This window comes from Stegostoma tigrinum, chromosome 17, assembly GCF_030684315.1.
Source record: "Stegostoma tigrinum isolate sSteTig4 chromosome 17, sSteTig4.hap1, whole genome shotgun sequence".
NCBI classification, from domain to species: Eukaryota; Metazoa; Chordata; class Chondrichthyes; order Orectolobiformes; family Stegostomatidae; genus Stegostoma; species Stegostoma tigrinum.
This window is the reverse complement of record NC_081370.1, coordinates 13,468,764-13,477,487: the sequence shown is the minus strand read 5'-3', so window position 1 is coordinate 13,477,487 and position 8,724 is coordinate 13,468,764. Positions and strand designations below refer to the sequence as shown.

Here is an 8,724-nt window from a genome sequence, read left to right as displayed (position 1 = left end):
CCAATCAAGCGGGCTGCTTTGTCCTGTCTGGTGTCAAGCTTCTTGAGCGTAGTTGGGCCTGCACTCACCCAGGCAAGTGGAGAGTATTCTATCACACTTCTGACTTGTGCCTTGTAGATGGCGGTCAGGCTTTGGGGAGTCAGAAAGTGAATTACGTGCCACAGTATTCCTAGCCTCTGAACTGCTCATGTAGCCACTGTGTTTATGTAGTGAGTCTGGCTCGGTTTCTGGTCAACAATAACCCCCAAGATATTGATAGTTGGGGATTCAGTGATGTTAAGACTATTAAATGTTAAGAGACGATAGTTAGATTGTCTCTTATTAATGATGTTCAGAGCTTAGCATTTGTGTAGCACAAATGTTACTTGCTACTTGTCAGTCCAAGCCTGGATACTGTGCAGATCTTGTTCAGTGTCTGAAGACTGCTTCAGTATCTGAGGAATTGCGAATGGTGCTGGACATTGTGCAGTCATCAGTGAACTTCCCTACTTCTGACTTTATGAGGGAGGGAAGGTCATTGATAAAGCAGCTGGAGATAGTTGGGCCTAGGACACTATCCTGAGGAACTCCTGCAGAGATGTGCTGGTACTGAGATGATTGACTTCCAACAATCATAACCATCTTCTTACATGTCAGAGAGTTTGTTTAATGTTCTAACAAAAATTTGTAGCTCGGGTTGTGTTTAGAGATTTTGATTGGCTCGCTGAGCGACTGGTTTACATGCTAATGTTTAATCTCCCTTCTAGGTGACATCATTAGTGCTGTCAAGCCTCTATTGAGGCGCTGCTGTTCTGTTTCGGTCTGAATTTATATGGTCCTGTCTGTCATGGTGGGCAGTCATGCTTGCAGTTTTGTACCATAGTGGTATGTAGATGTAAACTGTTTCAACATGTTTGCTTATCATATCGGTGGTTGAAAACCAGGCCTCCAGGAATTTTCGTGCTTGACTTTGTCTCACTTGTCCTAGTACTGTAACTTTGTTCCAGTCACATTGATGTGCTTCTATATCAGAGTGTATTGAAATGAGGGAGAGTTTGTCGTGCCGTTTTGCTGCGAGTTGGTGTTCATGTATCCTGGTAGTGAGTTTCCTGCCCGTCTGTCCTATCTAGTGTTTTTCACAGTTGATGCATGGTATTTCGTATATCACGTTTTTCATGCTCCATTGTGGGCATGGGGTTTTTCATCTTTGAGAGTAAGTGGTGAAGTGTGGCTGTTGGTTTGTGCGCTATCCATCTTCCAAGAGGTTGTAGGAGTCTTATAGTCAGAGCTGTATGTATTTTTAAGGTGGCCAGTGTGTTGGGGTGTACAGCGTCATCGTGATGTTGTTTATTTGCCAGGCAGCAGTGGATGAAGCTGTTGGAATACCCATTGTTTGTAAAGACTTTGTATTTTTCAATTTTTGTGCAGCTTCGACATGTTGCAGTGTGTTATCACTCAATTCAATAGAGTCTTGACACAGCTCAATTTGTGGACACTGGGGAGGTTACTGTTGCAATTCAGGATTTGTCCTGTGTGTGTAGTCTTTCTATATACGCCAGTAAGGAATTCATTGTTGTTCATTCGTTACAGCATTGTGCCTAGAAATGTGAGTTGATTGTTGTTCTCTTCTTCCCTGGTGAACTTGATGCCAGTGAATAGGCTGTTAATGTGGTGTTGTGTTTCTTCTAACTTTGCTCATTTAATGATCACAAAAGTATCGTCCACTTATCTAACCCATAGTTTAGGCTGGATCTGGGGGTGGAGGGCAGTGCTGTGCTTTCAGGTCTTTGCATAACAGCTTCCATGATGTACCCCGAGATGGGTGAGCCCATGGTGCCCCATTAATTTGTTCTTATACTTGCTGTTGAAGATGGAGGTTCGGCGGTGGGGGCACAGCTGTGCTTGATCCATCGCATGCCCATTGTAATTTCTTTAATGTATTAGTGAGCCTGGTTTCTGTCTGAGATGTGGGGTCTGACTCCCTCAGTTGGTAATTGCTTGTATCTGCAAGTAGTTTTTGTGCTTTTCCAATCTAGTTCAATTTACTCATTATAACTGACAAGCAGTCTTTGTTTGCCATAAGATTATTATCTTGCAGTCCATTTTTAGTCCTTCAAGGGCATTTCTTTCTGATGTTTTGAGAGAGTTTATTCCCTGATTCCCATTTATTCCAGTTTTGCTAAGGCTCCTTGATGCCACATTCATTTGAATGTAGCCTTGATGTCAAGGGCTGTCACTCTCACCTCATCACTAGAATTCAGCTCTTTTGTCCATGTTTGAAACGAGACTGTAATAAGTTCAGGAGCTGAGTGGCCCTGGTGGTACCCAAACTGGTCACCACTGAGCAGGTTATTGCTGAGCAGGTCCAGCTTGATAGCACTGTTGATGACACCTTCCACCTCTTTACTGATGATCGAGAGTAGACTGATGGAGTGGTAATTGGTCAGGTTGATTTTGCTTTGCTTTTTATGTCCAAGACATACCAGGGCAATTTTCCACATTGTTGGGTTGATACCAGTGTTGTTAGTGGACTGGAACAGCTTGGCTAGAGGCAAGGCAATTTCTAGAGGACAGGTTTTCAGTACTATTGCTGGAATGTTGTCAGGGCCTTTGTACTAGCCAATATCTCCAACCGTTTCTTGATATCATGTGGAGTGAATTGAATTAGCTGAAGACTGAGATGCTGGGGACCTCTAGAAGTGGCCAAGATAGATCATCCACTGGACACTTCTGGTTGAAGATTGTTGTAAAAGCAATTGCTTTGTGTCTTTCTTATAGGGGGATGGGCGTGGGTGGGACGCTCTAAGGGCTGGTGTGGATTTTTGGGCAGAAGGAGCTGATTCCACACTGTAGGAATTCTATGATTCTATGATTATATCCACTTAACAACTTATATTCCGAAGAATCTCTTATCTGGGAAATTAGCAAACAGAACGACAGCACCTTCATTCTAGTAATTCTTGAAAAATTGCAAAATGCTGAGAATCCTCAGTGTAATATACAATGGCTTACATTATACCAACTGGAAAATGAACCATTCATGACTACTCTCAATTTCTAGCTTGGGAGTTAATCTTTTATCAGTACCAATATGCTACCACCTACACCGTGAGCTGATATTTTCACAATAACATTTGATGCGGCAATTTATCAACTGCCTTTTGGAAATCAGAATGCAGTACATCCCATCAGCAGTGGGCATAATAATACAAGTGAGAGTGCTGTCCAATGAGCTGGGAGCTTTGTGCGATTTGCTGTAAGAGATGTCCAATGAAATGGACTGTTAGCTAATGATCTGTGAGTGTAATCCAGTGAGCTTGGAGGGCTTTCTAATTCAGGGGAAGGTAATGGTCTAGTGGTATTATTGCTGGGTGGTTAATTCAGAGACCCAGATAACATTTTGGGGACCCAGGTTCAAATCCTGCCACATGGTGGGCACTTGGGCAGATGGTGGAATTTGAATTCACTAAAATGTATCTTGAATTAAGAACCTAATGATGGCCATGAATCCAGTGTCGATGGTCTGAAAAACCCATCTGATTCACTAAAGTCCTTTAGGGAAGGAAACTACTATGCTTACCTAATCTGGCCTGCATGTGACTCCAGACCCACAACCATGTGGTTGACTCTGAACTGCCCTCTGGGTTATTCGGGATGGGCAATAAATGCTGGTAAAACCAATGGCGCCCTCATCCTGTGAATGAATAAAGGAAAAAAATGAGCTGGAAACTTTGTCAAAAGAGCTGGGATTACTGTTATCCAGTGATCTGCAAGTGTCATCTCACAAGCTGAGCAAAATAACCCAAAAAAACAGTAGATGCTGAAAATCTGAAGCAAAAGCAGAGAGTGCTGGAAAAGCTTAGCAGGTCTGGAAGCATCAATGAAGAGAAATCAGAGTATCAGAGTTAATATTTCAAGTCCAGTGACCCTTCATCAGAATGGGTTCAAAATATTCGATGCAACTTTCTATAATATTTGCTCAGGCCGATTCCTTCAGTAACGTTAGGACACAAGCCTTTTCACTCCCAAGGTGAGGGCAGTGCAGTTTCTGGGACAAGGAACACAATGAAGAAAAGTCCATTAACTGTCATGTGAGAGAGGTAGCTGTCCTGCGAGGGTCAACAGCTTTGGGATAGGAGTGGACCATTGGGATAGGAGTGGATCATTGTTGTTGTAGGAAATGTAGCAAGCCTGAAAACAGGTGTCTATCTCTCTAAGGTTCCCAGCTAAAGGAGGAAATGTAATTTTTATTGGAAAACTGACACCTGTTTATTTTTCTTTACAAACAGACTAACCTGTAGGACAGGTTTTGCAGTTGTTATAAGGGATTGGTTAGCAATTAACCATTTTTTAGGATTGCTTCTGTAAAGATTTGAATAGTTAAGTTGTTCTAAGTACACTTTAGACATCAGCACATCCCTTTCATTGTTAATCAGCTATTTCCTGTGCTGATTTGTATTTATTGAAGAAACTTCCTTCTGTGGTGTTCAGTCACTATATACAAGACGCCCGGTGTCCAGTGCAGTGAGCCTTAACAGCTACTGCTATGTTTGTGAACTAGTCAAATGTTCATGTAGAGCACTGTGCATGCAAAATAACTCCCTCTTTTCTGTTTAACATAGAACTACAGCTAATCGAACTTCTGCCACCGAAAGCACAAGCGACAAAGCCCTCATGGGGTCTCTGAATTAAATTACTTCTGGCCCTATCTTCAAGCTGTCAAAGAGCATCAGGATTAACTTGATTTGCCATTTAACATCCCTCCCTCAGTGTTAAGGGGGCTTCTGCATTTGTCATCTTAACCACTGCTTTGGGATCCTTGAAAAGAATCTCCGGATCTGCATCAGGTAAGCTCAATGTCTTGCTAATACGGATTTATTCACTCATTCATTTTAATAACATTTGTCTCCATGTAAACAGGGTACACTGGAAATGTTCAGCAGGTCAGTTAGTGTCTCTTGAGCAGGAAATATGTAATGATTTATTACAGGAGTGGATATGCAGTTTTGACAAAGAAAATTGAAATATTGAGTACTTAATCATAATAAAGTTGGCTGAAAAACTAAGGAAAATAGCTAAAAGCTACACAAATCAGAGATAATTGTGTGAGAATGTTGATGAGGCTTTCGCTCCTCATAATGTTGCCAATGTCCAGTCCAGAAAGTTGAAGATTCAATGTGTTTGGCATGTAATTAAACTTTGGAGGACAATGATCCAGCAAGATATTATGGAAGACTAATTAGGAAACTTAGATCACATGGGTTTCAGGGTGAGTCTGCCAATTGAGTACAAAATTGGCTTAGCAACAGGAGATAGTAGGTAGTGGTGAAGGGTTGTTTTTTGGACTGGGGGCCTGTGACCAGCAGTGTGTCACAAATATAACTGAGACATATAAAATAATCAGAGGGTTAGATAGGGTGGATAGGGAGAGCCTTTTTCCGAGGATGGTGACTGTGAGCACGAAGGGGCATTGCTTTAAATTGAGGGGTGAAAGATATAGGACAGATGGCAGAGGTAATTTCTTTACTCAGAGAGTAGTATGGGAATAGAACGCTTTGCCTGCAACGGTAGTAGATTCGCCAACTTTAAGTACATTTAAGTCATCATTGGATGTACATGGAATAGTGTAGGTTAGATGGGCTTCAGATCGGTATGACAGGTCAGCACAACATCGAGGGCTGAAGGGTCTGTACTGTGCTGTAATGTTCTATGTTCTATGTCCTTGCTGTGCAACAGAGGCTAAGCCTTTTTTCCAGTGGTAATCATAACACAAATCTAGATCCGCTGCAAAAGAAGCAGGGAAAGAACAATAAAGAGGAAGAAATAAAAGAGAGAATAAGTGAGAAGTGCAGGAAAGAGGAAAAGAAAATGGCAAAAGTCAAACAAATATATTATTATGCGTGTGTTAAGTTTTAAAATCTTTTAAAGTATTTTCTTCTTGATCACATTGGTTCTGAACTCACTTGGATGTGGTGAAGTCCCAGCTCCCAGTACTTTCTAAAAGTGCCCAAATCAGCATAAAAACAAACGCAGTGGGAGCTGGAGAAACTCAGCAGGTCTGGCAGTATCTGTGGGGAGAGAAACTCTTTACAATTTGATTCCTCTCCACTGATGCTGTTTTTGTTTCAGATCTCCAGCTCTTGCAGTGATTTGTCTTCGGCGGGAAGATAGAACATAGAACATAGAACAGTACAGCACAGAACAGGCCCTTCAGCCCATGATGTTGTGCCGACCATTGATCCTCATGTAGGCACCCTCAAATTTCTGTGACCATATGCATGTCCAGCAGTCTCTTAAATGTCCCCAATGACCTTGCTTCCAAAACTGCTGCTAGCAACGCATTCCATGCTCTCACAACTCTCTGTGTAAAGAACCCGCCTCTGACATCCCCTCTATACTTTCCTCTAACCAGCTTAAAACTATGACACCTCGTGTTATCCATTTCTGCCCTGGGAAATAGTCTCTGGCTATCAACTCTATCTATGCCTCTCATCATCTTGTACACCTCAATTAGGTCCCCTCTCCTCCTCCTTTTCTCCAATGAAAAAAGTCCGAGTTCAGTCAATTACTCTTCATAAGATAAGCCCTCCAGTCCAGGCAGCATCCTGGTAAACCTCCTCTGAACCCTCTCCAAAGCATCCACATCCTTCCTAAAACAGGGCGACCAGAACTGGACGCAGTATTCCAAGTGCAGTCTAACCAAAGTTTTATAGAGCTGCAACAAGATCTCTCGACGCTTAAACTCAAACCCCCTGCTAATGAAAGCCAAAACACCATATGCTTTCTTAACAACCCTGTCCACTTGGGTGGCCATTTTAAGGGATCTATGTATCTGCACACCAAAATCCCTCTGTTCCTCCTCACTGCCAAGAATCCTATCCTTAATCCTGTACTCAGCTTTCAAATTCGACCTTCCAAAATGCATCACCTCTCACATTTATCCAGGTTGAACTCCATCTGCCACCTCTCAGCCCATCTCTGCATCCTGTCAATGTCCCGCTGCAGCCTACAACAGCCCTCTATACTGTCAACGACACCTCCAACGTTCGTGTCGTCTGCAAACTTGCTGACCCATCCTTCAATCCCCTCATCCAAGTCATTAATAAAAATTACAAACAGTAGAGGCCCAAGGACAGAGCCCTGTGGAACACCACTCACCACTGACTTCCAGGCAGAATATTTTCCTTCTACTACCACTCGCTGTCTTCTGTTGGCCAGCCAATTCTGTATCCAGACAGCTAAGTTCCCCTGTATCCCATTCCTCCTGACCTTCTGAATGAGCCTACCATGGGGAACCTTATCAAATGCCTTGCTGAAGTCCATATACACCACTTCCACGGCTTGACCCTCATCAACATTTCTAGTCACATCCTCAAAGAACTCGATAAGGTTTGTGAGGCATGACCTGCCCCTCACAAAGCCGTGTTGACTGTATTTAATCAAGCCAAGCTCTTCCAGATGGTCATAAATCCTACCCCTCAGAATCCTTTCTAACACCTTGCAGACGACAGACGTGAGACTTACTGGTCTGTAATTGCCGGGGATTTCCCTATTTCCTTTCCTGAAGAGACGAATTACATTTGCCTCTCTCCAGTCCTCAGGTACGACTCCAGTGGAGTGTGAGGATGCAAAGATCTTCGCGAGTGGCGAAGCAATTACATTTCTGGTCTCCCAAAGCAGCCGAGGACAAATCTCGTCCGGGCCTGGTGACTTGTCAATCTTAATGTTTGACAAAATTTTCAGCAGATCAGCTTCCTCCATCTCGATCTATTCCAGCATGCACACCTGCTCTTCAAAGGTTTCATTCACAACAAAGTTTGTTTCTTTCATAAAGACAGAAGCAAGAAACTCATTTAGGGCTACCCCTACCTCCTCAGACTCCACACACAAGTTCCCTATGCTATCCCTGATCGGCCCTACTCTTTCTTTGACCATTATCTTATTCCTCTCATAAGTGTAAAATGCCTTTGTGTTCTCCCTAATCCGTTTTGCCAAGCCTTTCTCGTGCCCCCTCCTGGCTCTCCTCAGACCATTTTTGAGCTCCTTCCTCGCCTGCTTGTAATCCTCTAGAGCTGAGCTTGACCCTAGCTTCCTCCACCTTATGTAAGCTACCTTCTTCCTTTTGACGAGAAGCTCCACCGCTCTTGTCATCCAAGGTTCCTTCATCTTACCCCGTCTTGCCTGACTCAGAGGGACATATTTACTCATCACTCCCAACAACTGTTCCTTAAACATTCTCCACATGTCTATAGTGCCTTTATCATGGAACAATTGCTCCCAGTCCATGCTTCCTAACTCATGTCTAATTGCAGCATAGTTTCCTCTTCCCCAATTAAATATCCTCCCATTTTGCCTAATCCTCTCCTTCTCCATAGCTATGTAGAATGTGAGGCAGTTATGGTCACTATCACCAAAATGCTCTCCCACCACAAGATCTGATACCTGCCCCGGCTCGTTTCCGAGCACCAAGTCTAGAATGGCCTCTCCCCTCGTCGGCCTGTCAACGTACTGAGTTAGGAAACCCTCCTGAACACACCTTACAAAAACAGCTCCATTCAATTCTTCTGCTCGAAGGAGGTTCCAATCAATATTGGGAAAGTTAAAGTCACCCATTACAACAACCCTACTACGTCCACATTTTTCCAAAATCTGCCGACCTATGCTTTCTTCAATCTCCCTGCTGCTATTGGGGGGCCTGTAGTAAACTCCTAACGAGGTGACTACCCCCTTGCTGTTCCTAATTTC

General features: G+C 43.2%; 1 protein-coding gene across 5 annotated transcripts in view; it reads left to right on the top strand.

The window, feature by feature from the left end:
* The first annotated feature begins 1,476 nt into the window (after positions 1 to 1,476).
* The window catches only part of LOC125459342 (ETS homologous factor-like), a 101,664-nt gene continuing 94,416 nt past the window's right edge, over positions 1,477 to 8,724 (top strand). For 4 of the 5 annotated variants that reach the window (XM_048545701.1, XM_048545699.2, XM_048545700.2 and 1 more), the window contains exon 1: positions 4,476 to 4,826. The gene's annotated coding sequence lies outside the window, so the exon portion shown is untranslated. Of the gene's footprint in view, positions 1,586 to 4,475; positions 4,827 to 8,724 lie in introns of those variants that run through there. The other variant, XM_048545697.2, reaches the window with a different exon arrangement.